The sequence below is a fragment of the Helicoverpa armigera genome, chromosome 28 (genome assembly GCF_030705265.1).
Source record: "Helicoverpa armigera isolate CAAS_96S chromosome 28, ASM3070526v1, whole genome shotgun sequence".
Lineage (NCBI taxonomy): Eukaryota > Metazoa > Arthropoda > Insecta > Lepidoptera > Noctuidae > Helicoverpa > Helicoverpa armigera.
In genome coordinates, this window is record NC_087147.1 from 7,945,833 (window position 1) to 7,961,483 (window position 15,651).

At 39.9% G+C, this 15,651-nt stretch overlaps 1 protein-coding gene across 1 annotated transcript in view; it reads left to right on the forward strand.

The window, feature by feature from the left end:
• LOC110383293 (uncharacterized) overlaps window positions 1-15,651 on the forward strand; it is a 133,070-nt gene that overhangs the window by 114,483 nt on the left and 2,936 nt on the right. The window lies entirely within an intron of this gene.

Consider the following 15,651-nt stretch of genomic DNA (forward strand, 5'->3'; position numbering starts at 1 on the left):
AATTGTGAACGGTGTATTTGTGATATAATTCTTAGCTCGATGATTTGTGATCAGAAGTTGAAAGCAAGTATGTCTCTGGCCTGCGACGCGTAATTTGTACGTTTTCAGAACGAACGAACTCCTGTCTTCTGTTGACATCTTGTTGACGTATTGTGACAGGTAGTTATAACCATTGATGTTAATTTTAGAAGTGACACAATGTTTTCGGTCGTATTTTGCCTACATTCTTCATTACTCAAAAAGTGTATTAAAACCAGGAACTTATTTTTAAGGATGTTTGAATATTAATTACAATGTTTTTTTTTATAATAATAAAATCTTAGACTCGCAATGCACTTTCAGTGTGATGCATGTTTGTTATTGGATGAAATGAATGGATATTCATGTTTATGAGAGGTATAGCTTATATTATGTCAGAACAACATATGTAGAGTTTTTAAGAATGTGGGGAAGTTCATAATTTCTTCGGGACGTGGGTGCCGCTTCCCATGGGAACTACTGCCCGCACCGGGATAAAATATACCCTATGTTACTCGCAGATAATGTAGCTTTCTAATGGTGAAAGAATTATAAAAATGTCCCTGATGATGCGCTGATATTTCTTGTAGTGTTTTTATAGTAGCGAAATACACACGTTGTCATATAATTTTTTCTTGAAAGTAAGAACGTACCATGACAAAGTGAAGTCTGTTTTCATTGATATTTTACCTACTACCAGTTTTATGGCACATCTGTTTCTGCATGATTTTCTTCATCTATAATTTTAGGATATCATTTCTTTAAATTCAGTTTTTTGCTCAAGTTACTTATAAAAGCGTTATTTTCTATGTAAAGATTGATAATAGGCCGATAAACTTACAAAGTTCAACATTCAAATATGTGTCATTATTGCGCCCGCTGTTGCAGAAACGTTAACAGAAATTATCGTTCATTGCTCATCTCCCATAGGTGATAGCGTGATAATATATATCCTATATGTTGAACCGGCCCCCAGGTAATATTCATGCAAAATTTGATTTAAATCTATGCAGTACTTTTCGAGTTCAGTGAGACCAAACATACAAACAGACAAACAGACAAAAATTCTAAAAACTATATATTTGGGTTCAGAATCGATAATAGATCACCCCCCAAGTATTCTTTTTAAAAAATATTCAATGTACAGTTTTGACTTTCCTATCATTTTATTATATGTATAGATACAAGATGACTTGAAAAACTTGAAATAAGCAATGAAACTAGGAGCTTTCAACAGTAACTCCTTTATTCCACGTCACCAAATGCCTTCAATTATTACATTTCTAACATGAACAGCGCGTAAATATGTTAACATAACAACCTAAAGTGTACAAACACAGGTCGGCATCAGTCGCAGGTGTGCTAGGCGGGCTGCACGCGGCCGCGGTGTGAGCGCGCCGCGAGCTCGCCGCGCGCCTGCCTCGCCGCCTCGCGTGTCAACAGCTTAACGTCATCATTGTATGTACGTCAAGCAGTGATTGATAGCACTTGTTATAACTTACACTACAGGTGTTAGATGTTAGGGTAATACACGATAATTATTCATTTGTTAACAACTTTGACAATTAATATCATATTTGATAAACACTATAATATTACAAAGAGGTTGATACAAACAAATAGGCTCCAAAACTCGTGGACCGATTAGAAAAATCCTTTCATTGTTGGGAAGCTTCATTACCCCCGTTGAATAGGCTATATTTTATCCCGTTACGGACAGTATTTTCCACGGAGGCGGGTGAAACCGCGGGAAAACGACTTGGTTGATCAAAGAGAACTTTGTCTTTGGACTAAAAAGACCTATAATACATAAGCCAGAAAGACTGACAACCAGTCTTACCAAGGAGTATTTGGTTGCCCGGGTAACTGGGTTAAGGAGTTCAAATAGGCAGTCGCTCATTGTAAAGCGCTGGTACCTACTCAGTTGCATCCGGTTAGACTGGAAGCCGACCCCAACATAGTTGTGCTGAGGCTAGGTAATAACTGAGTTGAATGAATCATAAGGCAACATTCAAGTCATTAAGTCAAACAAATACGATAGATATTGTGCGAAATGTTGTTATCTCATTACCCGACTGCCGGGAGCGTGTAATCAGTTCCCGCAGATGTTATCTGTGGCTACATCACACAGTACTACACACGTATAACACGATATTATCGGCAGGTACATCAGTAGTCGCGTGTAATCACCTGACTGTTAGTATTACTTGCTGTTTGTGTGTTAAGGAATCAATCAAACTTGTTGCCTTATGAGTTCACTTAATTCTAACTATTCAGTTATCAATTGCCTTGTAAATATTAGGTGTTATATGATTAGTATCGCTTCGGATGAAAATTAGCCTAGGTATGTCTGATCTCAAGCTCTGAGTTGTCTTTGTACCTAGTCGGTTCTGTAATTTTGCCGTGCATGCTCAACGGACAATCGGAGTTGTATGTATGTACTTTCGCTTGTATTAATATTGTTAAGAATTACAAGCTAGTAAGATCGTAGTAAGAGTCCATAACCTTTCACCCTATGTGTGCCTCGATAAGGCTAACCAATATTATATGTCAACTCTCTTGTATATTTACTTCTTACATAGGTAGTAGTATAAACATAATTGCCATAGAGCTCACCTCTGGACTATTCGTTTAAACATATAATTGGTGTTGTTTTCCATAATGAACACGTAGATATTGACAGCCAGCTATCTGTGCTGTCAGTCATCGCACGCGACGGGCGTTCCATTCGCGCGTCGCGTGTCCGACACAACAGCCGTCGGGCGTCGGGCAGATATAGCGTCCAGCATCGATGTCAACCGTTAATGTGACAGACGGGACAATCAACGTGATTTTAATTATTTATCTACGTGTTGGATAACTTTTTGAAAATAACTGTAAAATTAAATCCATAATATCCATGATTAGTTTTTTGAGAAAAGGTTTTTATCCAGAAGAAAGTAAGCTGAAACAGATGAATTTGTAAATACTTGTTAGCATATATAGATTCGATACTCCAGTATATTAACCCGTATATCAACGCTATATGCACAATGCACATAGTTATATGATATCAAGTCGGCTGCACATCCCAGATGCGTGAGATAAGCCGGCGATACAGTATCGGGTGTCACGACACAATAGTTCGTGACGTCACGACCGACTGTCGAGCACGTGTCCGACTGTCCGTCACCGTGTCCGTCATGCACAACATGTTACGTACATCTTGTGTATTAAGCTAGGATGCAGAAGGCTAAGTCAAAGGAGATTTTAAAGTATGTGCAATTAATGGCATTACTATCGATGATTATGTTGAGAATTCCATTAGTTTGACTTGTTGTCGTGTAACTGTTGTCTACTAAACTATTATTGATAAGGCAATCACAACAAGTGATGGAGACCTGAAAAACCAAACTAAAGTTGCGTCTCAAATCAAATTGAGCTGTTTATTTTTCGAGCTTAATTAGTAAAACTTCTGCACTTTGCATAGGTTGTCTCATACACGAGGGTAACTCGCTGAGTAGGTGCGCGGCGTGTGAGCAATAATTACACGTAATCGCCGATGATCGCCATTACGCGCACATCTTCGCTCAGTAATTGGCTCCGAGTGCGGCCAGCGTAATGCAGCGGAGAATTAGGCCACACAGCACCAGTGTATACCGGGTCCAATCATAATGGGTTAATTACCAGTACCACAGTTTACTTAGATGCCATTAATTTAAAAGCTTCGCTTCAGGTAGCAAATGTTACCACGAATCGTTTCCTTATAGCAAATATATTAAGTATTACGCCCGAATTCACGAAATCAATAAATTAATAGATCACAAGACTACGGTATTATCAGAAGACCATCCTATATTATTTAAGTATAGATACAACGTTTTCCTGCGACACGACACCATTTCACCGTAATCTTGCTCTCAGAACAAAAGCAAGACGGCGACGATCGCCTTTCTATATGAAAAGCGTTCCCGGTTCCATCGACACCGATCGCATCAACCTGAGCGCTGACACTATAGGGGGCAATCTGTGCCGCTTCGCCCCCGGCCCGTAGCGCTCAGCTCGTAGCACGCGTAGCGCTGTAGCATCGTAGCATCGTAGCACCGTAGCGATAACCTATGCTAAGTACGGTACAGCATAGCAAGTTTTACATTACTTGGAAAACTTGCTATGCTGTCATATACTTATCCTAGTATAATCGGACCTTGTTTCATAATGCTTATTTGCTAACATATGGTATTTATATACCTTTATAGTGGCCATTACTCTGAGCTATTCCCAACCTGAGAAAGTAAGTATATGATATAATTAGCATGGGGTATGTATGTCAAGATTGATTACAACAACTGTAGCTTGCAAACCTGAAATTAATTTAAAGAATAATATCCGAATTCTTTTGATTAAATCAGAATAAAGCAGCGCATTGCTTATCTCGGAATTGTACATTAAGAAGTATTGCTATTGGTGTGAACATCGCCACGACTCCCGTATTGTGTGGTCACGTACGGCACTCCTCATAACCTCACGCAACTCTTACCAGTGCAGCTCCAACTTCAGTTTACTGCTTCAAAATACAATAACGAGTAAAATGCTTTCTTGTGAATAGAGTTACAAGTACACACTAAGTGGCATGTTTATAAGAGTAAACCACTTTATAGTGTTTGTTTGTTATGTCAGATTAAACAACAACCAGTCGCCACCGTGCAATGCAAAAAGGCTTGCAATAAACAAACGGAGTTAAAAATGCGCATCAACCCAAACATTTTAAAATAAAATCACACTAAAAATATGAACATTATAAATATATCAGACTATGCACATTACAACGATACATGATCCATATTATGTAATTGATGTTTAACTCAAAATCCATTTATACATTGTACAAAAACAAATATTTAAGGTGAATTGCGACGACGGAGTATCAAAAAAACATTGTATATTTCAAGTTACCGCTCCATTCAGACCAATTCACCTTAAAATTGTTATTATAAGATTCTATGCGCAAAACCAATCATCTTTTAAGAACCTATTTACTCATTTTATGAAAAATACCGACTGGCTGTTGTACAAAAGTTTTCTTTGCAGACAATCCTAAACGGAAATTAAATATTCTCCTCACCTACACTTCGATTTTTCTAAAATCAACAAATGTTAAGGACAGCCATTCATTAAAATCGTGATAAAATGTACGCAGTCGAAAAAAAATAACCTGAACTTTATTTCCTTACTCATAAAGTATAATAATGAATGTCGAATTTTATTATGAATATCAAATTATACAATGGTGGAAATTGGCGTCTCTCACAGTGGAAATATTTGCTCAACAAAATTGTCGTCATTCAATATGGTTCCTTTGAAACGTTTCTTGAATTCATTTAAAACACGAAGCGACGGCTGACGCGCCTCCAATCTATTGTGATTGACGGAGAGCGTATTGTGCACAACAAATGGTTTGTGGTCCCGCCCCGAGCCGTGCCCTGACGACCTGTCGCCCGCAACACACACGCTGCCCTCCATTCACTACTACTCTATTATTTGGATTCACCACGAAACTGTATCACTTTAAAACGTGTACAGAAGCCATCGCTCTTTCATCGTCACGGTAAAGTAAAAACTTTTATTTAATCGTAATGAATAAAACAATCAAAAAGTTTTACAGCAAAATTTAAAATGAATTTTTCAAAGCTTTAAATGCCGCCGCGCACTGCTCACTGAAAGTAATTTATAGGTGCAAGTGACGCGGGCTCACGCAAGTCCCAGACAGATTGATTGCGTCCACTACGACCTGCATATACTACTGTGTGACTCATTGTCAATATACACTAGTATGCAATGTTTTTTGACTTTTTTGATCTTTCAGTAGTTTTATTATACGACTAGCTGTTGCCCGCAACTTCGTCTGCGTGGGCAATATAGAATCGTCAAAATACTACTTATCCCGTAGGTGCATTCTGTCACGTGACAGTATAATTAGGATTAGCACTTAGCACTCGCATAGATTCAATGATCAAGGTTGTGTTGTGGATGTGACCATTTATCTAAACAAAAGAAGTAAAGTTTGTGACGTTGTGAATTTCTCTGGATCTAGTCAGCCAATTTGGAAAATTATTACGTATAGTGCGTAAGTAATTTTCACAGGAAACAGCTATAATCTATGTCTATATGCTTTGAGTCTGACAAAGCTGTCATTTGTACATTTTCTGCAGCTGCTGTGACTAATCAGAAGCCTACAGTGACTGGATTGAAGAGATCAGATAGGTAGTCGCTCCAAGCAAAATATTGGTACTCGAACAGATTCGGCGACTGGAAGCCAACACCAACATAGTTGGGGAATAGCTGGATGGATGATGAAATGAGTCATCATCATCAGCAGGCGCATAGGGTAGGATAGTTTCACTTACTCACTATGGTAAGGCTGACCCCACATTAGGCGTGCGCGATCCTCGGGCGTGTGAGTATCGCGGGCGTCGCGAGCGCGCTGCGTGAACATCGCGTTTTGCTGCCCTGCGGCATGTGTGAAGAGTGCAAGCGACGCGCTCGAGGCGAGCACGCGGCGCTCGAGTTGCGTTCTTACCCCTTCGCCCGCTATCCCCGCCGCCCGCTAAACGCCTTAGCAGTTAAACGTCAAGGAGAGCGGCGCGTGCGCGCCGCGAGCGCGCTACAAATGCCGCAGGGCAGCAAAACGCGACGCTCACGCAACGCGCTCGCGACCCACGCGCGGCGCCCGCGCTACTCACACGCCCGAGGATCGCGCCCGCCTAATGTGGTGGCCTAAGCCGGGACTCCACCGGAATGTTTGCATTAGTTCACGAATAGCCAAAATGTACGTATCTGAGAGAGTCCACTTCATGTGTTCGTACTTGAAACCTGCAGTTTTGCCAAGATTTTCAAAATGTACGCTCGCAATTTGTCATTTCTTGGTGGAGCCAGCAAATCAAAAGAAACATAAGTGTTGTATACTGTGCGTCACTACCGCACACTGGGAAAATTTCGCTCTTGCGGAGGACGTTTATATACCATATTTTGTGTCACACGTAAACAGGACGACAGTAAGTATCCACCGAAACACTTTCAAAGATCTGATGAACGAACAAATCAGACCTGACTTGGTCACCTGGGGCCAATCAGAGCTCTATGAAGCGATAATACGCTTTGGCTCCTACTGTTATTGTGGTTTCTGAAAATTTATTCACCTCATTCAACGATGAATGTAATTCTGATGGTACTATTAAGAACACTTGCTTAGCGCAGAAGCTGACGTTGGCAGGTCAACTCTTTTGACTTCTCGAATAGGATACCATTGGTTTTTGTGCAATGCACACCTGCAATGCATTCTGGATTAGGATAGGATATAGGTGGATAGGATTCGCAACAGAGAACAATTCTGTCTTTGTAATTGAATGATATCAAACGCAGTTTTATATAAAAGGTGTTTTTTTAGACTTGGCTCGGGTCTAACTGAGACTGTTCGTAATCGTGAACAGTGTATTAATTGCGATCGGAAGTTGAAAGTAAGCATGTCTCTGGTATGCGACGCGTATTTTGTACGTTTCAGACGCGATAAGGCAGCTCCCATTTCTTATCTGCACTTTGTATCTGGGCTGGTTTTTAAAGCTACAGAAGCCTACATTATCTCACGCTTAGCAGCGCTTGCGAGAGATAGATCCTGATTTCTTCTAGGATTAAGTTTTCATATTTTGCATCAGAAAAAATAATACTACTCACTCAAAGTAATTTGTTTAAGGCCACCACATTAGTGGAAGATAAGCTAAACTATGTTTATGAAAAAATCCTGATATGAACTCCATCTGTAACTTTAAATTATAATTAATTGTTCCACTAAAGTCATCATTTTTGACATAATGTTCAAAAAATAATTTAGATGGCACCGTTTTAAATTTGGCTGAGATCTATTAATTTTCCTTTCATCAAGGTAATAATTATAGTTGGATTTTGATGTGGCACGGCAAACTGACAATCACTATTGAAATGTCTATCGAAAAATTACACTACGTGTTAAAATATGGTGAATTACGGAAAATACACAACTCCATCTATTGAAATAATAGTATATAAAGAATGTAAATGGTAATTCATTGTTATTTACCACCTCGCTTCTTGATGTATTTTATTTACCACAGATGGAGCTACTTTAACCTGTACTGTTTTGTCAAACAGATTGCGTGTCGTAATATTTTACATCTTGAATTCACTAAATTAATCATATCTTTTAATAGAGTGAACCGATTTCGATGAAACAAAGCCTAAGTAATACCCCAAGTTACGTAGAACTTTTGTATATAAGCATTGTCTGCATTAAATTTGTAGATTTTACGTGAATCCCGAACAAACAATCACTTTCTACAGATTTATTATATGTATAGATATATTTACCTAGATAAACTAATCTCTCTTATGTAGGTAATTGGTCAGTCTAATGCCTGACCTGGAATCGAACCCATACCCTCATACTCGAGAGGTTGGTTCTTTACCAACTAGGTTAGTCTGATAATTATAATGTCAGTTTATTAATAAATGATATTATAAATTCTGCTTTTTGCTCTTTATAAAGAAGAAAGAGCGTTTTGTTTGTTTATATCCTAAATTCTCCCTTCAAAACTATTGAATCGATTTAAAAAAATATTCCACTGCTGAGACATTAAACTAGGTGGGACACTTGGTTGGGAAGAGGCTCCCCCGAGATGTTGATGACCACCGGTGACACTGTTTGTATCCAATAAAGCCACAGTATCTGAACACTACAGTTCAGAAAACTGGTTTGTGTGCGCCAGTGCGAGTAGCCGGGAGACCACAGCCAGCGACCGCTTCGCTGCATCTCTGCACTCTCTGATAGTGTGAGGAATAGGTCACCTGCTATATAATATTATGGACTTAAAACTTGCCTCCTCTTTGTAATATGTTCATCCTCTAAAAACCAATCGATCCTTACTTCCCTGCTGCATGTGCATAGTATAGTCGTTTTCCTAAGTGTGAGTAGATGCTGTTTGTATAATGTGGTTACTGGCGGCGAGCGCACGGCGAGGCGCGACACATCTCACGCGCGGAGATGACGCGAATGCAATAAACCAAACTGTGTCAAACACATTACCGCAGGGCTGACACACTCACTGCACACATTCATCGCAGACCAGGGCTCTAAGTGTACCACTTAAAACACGTCTAGGAAGTACATGGATATAGAGTTCATATGCGACCTTACATGTTTTCACGATGAAAATAACTAATGGTATTTAATGACTGACAGACACACCGGGTACGATTTTGTATCTTTTTAATATCATTACTATATTGACATATTTACATATGTATGTCAAATGAATAATATAACATTCGGAATATCAATAAAAATCATTGTGTACCTACTACTCCATTCAAAAACTCTAGCCGCTCCTGACCGCGAGTACGGTCAAAATCAGTAGTTTGTAAATCTCAGCTCAGATAACAACGTACGCGTCACAAGTGTACCGTGCGAGCCCTGACAGCGAGACATGTGCTGCGCCGCGGCCGCGTCCGACAAATTGAAGCGGCCCGTGATTGCTCATCTACGAGGCGCGTCGCTTGCTCACCTGCGCAGATGTGCGACCAACTAGGTTACCGTAACACGTGCAAATACGTCATGTATGTCACGTATGTTAACGTAGGCGCGCATTGCTGCTGCCTTTCATAATTCAATTGTGTATAATTTCTTCACGAGTATTCTCTAACGGTATATTCTATAGATAAGTCTATATTTTAGCAATGTTTGAGGACTTCGAATGGAGAAGCACAGCACACAGTTGGAACAAGAAGTTATGATAGCACTTAGCAAATTAAGTCTATGTTCACACAAAGGCACAGGCGGTGAGTGTGACGTCACACGGCGCGTCACTCAGTCACTCAGTAAACATCTTCATTTAATTGACTTTAAACGATGAATTAACGTGCTCGAGTACGCGCTGATTACGACACTCGTTGAGAAGGCTTTCCCGACAACACTTCTAAACACAACTCAATTTGCCGCTCATGGCTAATTACAATTTATTTTGGTCACAATTCAGTGCTAAATTAAAAGACCGACTTTTCATTGGCAAGTATAATTTAATTGTATTTTCCTGGATTGAAGGTTTGAATAAATAAACAATAGTATTTCGGGACTTTCGAGGTGTAAATGAATCTGGATATAGGCAATGTTGTGTCACCACACTGCAGCAGGTTTTGGTTTGACTTTCAAGACTTGTCACAAATAAGTGTGCATATAGCGCTATATCCCTACATAACTATTTCCTTAGTATTGATAACGACTGTTTAACCTCAAATACCATCTCCAAACAGAATCAAACCACGAGGTGACCGAGTAAATCTGTTGTGAATAATTCATAACGATGGGTGTCGGGCAGAGCGCGCATTGTCCGCCAATATCCGGAGCTATTGTACGCCTTGCCCGGCTATTGTGTGTGCTGCCCGGACAATGCAGGTAACACCGCTAATGTTAATTAAACTATGTGTCGGTGACTGTCGAGACATCGTGTTACCTATACACGGAGATTTCATGCAGTTTATCGAAGAAACTTTAACAAGTCCAAACTCTAGTTTTTTTATGTTCTATGGCCTGTTATGACAGAATTGTTATAAAAGTACCCACTGAATATTCTTCAAGAAATGGACTTAAATCGATACTCCCATGTTGGTCCGATGCGTACAGTGGTGGACAAAGAGCAGTGGAGACAAAGCCCGCAGCCTACAATGTTGTTATTCGTCAAACGATTCCAATTTCCCGAAAAACAAAGTGCTCAGCAAACCGCTGAAGTTTGTCATTGATCTCGCAAACTTGCTGCTATTCAGTCCGCTTCTTCTCAAGCGGAACATTTCATTTGTAAAGTGTTCAATCATTTTTTCGCTATTGACGAGTGCTCAATGGGGAGTGAAATTACCCCTTTCTGAGGGTAAGTGGGTGATTTGCGTGGGAGTGCTATCGCGCGGCAGCTACCCGTGATTATGTAAATAACGTGTCTTGTATTGTATTGTAGTGGAGAATTACATTTTTTATATTCTTTGCGTATATCACGACGCTTTGATCTATTTGTGTCAGATGGAGAACCAGTTTCTTTTTTTTTGTGTTAGTGCATAGTACGAACTAATTCTTATTAAACAATGAGTATTGAACCGAGTGGGCGCGGTTGCAACATTTATTTGGGAAAACTTTTCATCAAATAGGCTCGAAATATTTCTTTGATGAGGTACATAAATAACAATGATTTTCTCGTCCCGAGGGCTGGCGCGGTCCGCGGGGTGGGGGGGAGGGTTGCACTCAAATAATTAACTAGAAATAAATACTCGCCGTTTGAATTAGTCGCACCTGGGGGACGCGAGCGCGGCGCGGGGGGTGAATCACGCAGATTAAAAAATATGATTCGTTGCTTGTGTCACTAACTGTTAAATGTTAGTATTTCGTATCCTAATATATTCGATAATACAACTCTTATTTAATATACCAACTAGCTGCCTGCACCGGTTACCCAAGATGTAATTTTTTCATGTAAAGCTAGTTCCACCACCGTGGAATATAGTTTTTCCCGCGGAGCTGGCTGATCCCCTTATATGAGAACTGTGTGTTAACAGAGGCCAAAATCACTAAATGAGCAAAAAGTTATTCAATTTCCTAAATTCTTTATTTCAGAATTTCTTTGCAAGAAGTGCCCAAAGACTCTTTTGTAAAACATAGACGGATTTGCTTATGTAAAACATACACTATATGAAACACATATAAAAGAGTTGTTTGTTTGTCTTGATTAACACGTAAGAATTCAAAGAGACCGCCGCGAGACAACGGTAATGTTGACCTGTAGAGGAGCAATTACCCTTATTGTGTTGTTATCATAACGAGTGTCTCTGGTCACTTCCCACTGCAGCGGCGCGGGGCGAGGCGGGGCGGGGTGGGGCGAGGTGGGGCGAGGGTGGGGTGCACTGTGACCGCTCTCGCAGTAATCACGTAGAGTAGCTGTCATTACCATCACAAAGGACGCTCACTGCTTTATTTACGCTTTTTTTAACTTTGTCTTCGAACTGCCCTTTAGTGTAGCGTCACAGGAGCAGACGTGATGAGCCGGGATTACCTCGCGATATCTCCTTCCTTGACAACGGCTGGAGATCGCGCTCAGATAGTTTTACATATTCTCATAAAGTTTGAAGGCATCTGTTTGATGGTGGCGGGTGCGACACGTTACACCCGAGTACTCGGCGCTGTCACCGCTGCATGCGTAATGCTCCCCGAGAGCTCACTCGTCAGTGTCGCGCGTCTGTCGCGATGTCGCGTCGGTCGCGTCGCGCGTTACGCTAAAACGTTTCCCGTGTCGCGATATTGATGCCGCGCCGATTGTACTTTACTATTCTGTCGAACGCGAGTATTTTTGAGGCGAGAGCTACCTGCGGGAACACAGGATTCCCATATACCGTCGACACCTGCTTAACATTGCAAACTTATGCACTGGAGTGCGAACAGTGTGCCGAGTGTGATGTGATATGGTTTTATTTAGACGCACATTTACATTTCCATCGATGTCTCACGACGCGCCTGCAGGGATGCAAACCAGTCTAAACTTAGATATAATAGACGTCACACTGTCCAGTGATGCTTTAATGTTACTATATAGCTATAATCCAGCAGACTGCTGTATCAGCTACACTACAACCACAAGAAGCTGTTCAACAAGTGGAAATGTAATGTAAAACCATCTCACACAAAAATACAACATTTGTGTTTGACACTAGAATTTAGTTATTCTACTTTGTACCTTGAATACTGTAATCATTATGCGCAGTATCCTGAAAACTAACGCTAAACGCTGATAGAATTTAACATCATACATATGATACATAACACAACAATTACATATTCTTGTTTATTTTTTAGATAAAAATCTTTATGAACATAATCAAACAAATGTCATTGCTCGCGAATAAAGGAACATTTGGAAACAAAACAATTAAATTGAAACAAAATACGCGGACTAATGATGACACGTCATTACGAAGTGCTCGGAACTGGCTCCCTTCCGCGAAACTGTCGGAGCACTCGATTGAAATCAAACCTGTGTGTGTGTGTGTGTATGTGACATTACAAGAACTACAGTAATTGCTATCGGTAGTATTGTTCTAAGAAGTGGCGTCGTGTCGTGCGCCGCAATCTACGTACTGCATGCTGCCTGCTACGCTACTTCAATATGTTTTTTAACATGCCTATTTTGCTATAAGTACCTAAAACAAAATTAGTTTTTTATTAGCTTCTTAGTCATTTTAATAAATAAGTTTACATTATAATATTTGAAGACCACTTAAATATTAAGTTGTATTTAATAAATTATTCGTATATCAAATAACTAAACCATTTACCAAATATTTAACTAAGACGAAGAAGTGTGGTATGATGTTATGGTATTCTTCCACTACATATGTACACATGTGTTGGCAAACATTTTAATGAAAATACGTCAGCAACGGAATTTCATATTCTCACATAGAATTTTCTTTTATACAGAGCAGAAATAAAATAAAAATAATATGTGGAAGTATAAAAATATTGAGTTAAAGGTGTAATATGTGGCCGTAATTACAACCAAATGTTTCTTTTATGGAAAGTAAGTGGAGTCGACGCAAAGCGGCGGCTAGTGGCACGTTCCCGCGTCGTTAAAACAGCCCGCCGAGCGTGAACGAGCGCCGCGCGCCTCCACTGTCGCGTGACACACGACACACGACACGCGACACTACTCCCGTCCTCAGAACATCTTCTCTCTACATGACTCTCAACTCGCATTTGTTATAGAAACTTTTCCCAAAATCTAAGTTGTACAACTTAAAACTAATATATTGCATCAAAAAATTGCTCCTCGTCGCTGTCACTGCCTCACTGGGTAATGTAACCAAAAGGCTGGCAATTAAAAAATACACAAGAAAATAATGCCGGGGTAGAGGGCCTGGTATTGCTACTGTCAGTTAGCTACCAGTATCTGATAGTTAATGCTATCTTCTAGATATTGCTATCCATGAAGGTTAGAAAAGTTCCTGATAGGCTATCAGAAGCCTCATCAGCAACCGGTGAAACTGGCCATAAACTGTCCTTGGTGTTGTAGTGTAGTGTTCTAAGAATGTATCAGTCGTAATCTGGTCTTCATCTCTTAACACACGTGTATTCCTCAGCGTGGTGTAGTGGAGACGGCGCGTCGGGCGCGAGTTGCTCGCAGTCGTCGAGAGCGACTCGTGTTGCACCCGCGAGTGCCCGCTCATAGTGCCGGTGCACTAACTCGAGTGCACGTGCTTAATCATTATTACTGATGTCATCAAAACTTTACCTCAACTGAAAACATATTTCTTTGGCGTTTTTTTCCATATACAATTGGCATGTATTTAACGCGGCGACTAAGTAAAACGAATATAGGTTTAAAAAAATAATAGAGTGGGTACCATTTATAATGGGTTGGCAGCTAAAAAGGAGTATCATAATAAGTAAAAGGTAGCATACTAATATATCAGTTATGAGGTCTGTTTTAATTTAAACTAGCATCAAGTTTTTCTTTTGGCAACTGAATTAATATCTAAGCGAAAACTTAATGATGACAATAAAATAGAAAATGGGCATTCATAAATAATACAAATCAGGTTCTATTTAAAATTGTTTGGATGAAGAATAAATATAAACTAGCTCCTATTATAAATATATTGTGCGACTTTTTAATAGCTTTAAATAAAGTCTAAAATGGCATGAAGAAAAAATATTTTGCGGCTGTTATTTTCAAAATTATAGGTGAATAGCATGGTAGTAAGCATGCAACATGCAGCAAGCATGACTTCTGTCACGGCTCCGGCGCTGTGGAGCTCCGGCGGTCCCATGCGAGCTTATCGTCGCAGATGGTTTTCACGCTCACCACCGCAGCTTCGGCTTGCCGGCCAGCCACAGCCGCGGCGGCGAGCGTTAAAACTACCTGCGCCTCAGCTCGCAGGCCGCCTCGCGCCTCCGCGCCTACGCGGTTTTGAATTGCACTCTAGGGGTAGGGCAGATAAGACTACGTGGAGTCGGTTTTGCAGCGATTCGTTTTCGTCACTAACTTAAATTTTTAATACAATGTTTTTTTAATTGAAGGTTATAAATGACAATATGCTAAATAAAATGAATCCAAATTAAATTCTACCATCTTCATAGTGCGCCAAGTGAGATAATACCACCGCACCTTCCGCCGTTTTCATGAAATTATGATACACAATATTAATAATTAACTCTTATTCCTTTTTATTGTACTCCTTTTAATATTTAGAGCTATCCGCAAAGCGAAGCCTGAAATTGGGTTTTTAGTCGGCAGTATTATAGTTGGTAATATATTATTTTTGCCACCCTACTAACATTATTAGTCGCCAAGTCATTATAAATAGCACCTCACCTAATATTTCAATTAACTGGTATAATTTATTTGCTACCCAAACGCAGCTGCTAGTTTTTAGTTTTTATAACACCCTTAATTTTGAACCTTACATATTATAATAGTCGCGAAAATATTTAATCGCTGGCAAGTTATTTTATTTGTTGCCAACATTTGTCGACTTTTAAGTTATTAGTCACCAGGAATATAATAAGCCTATACAATTTAGTATATATTTTACTTA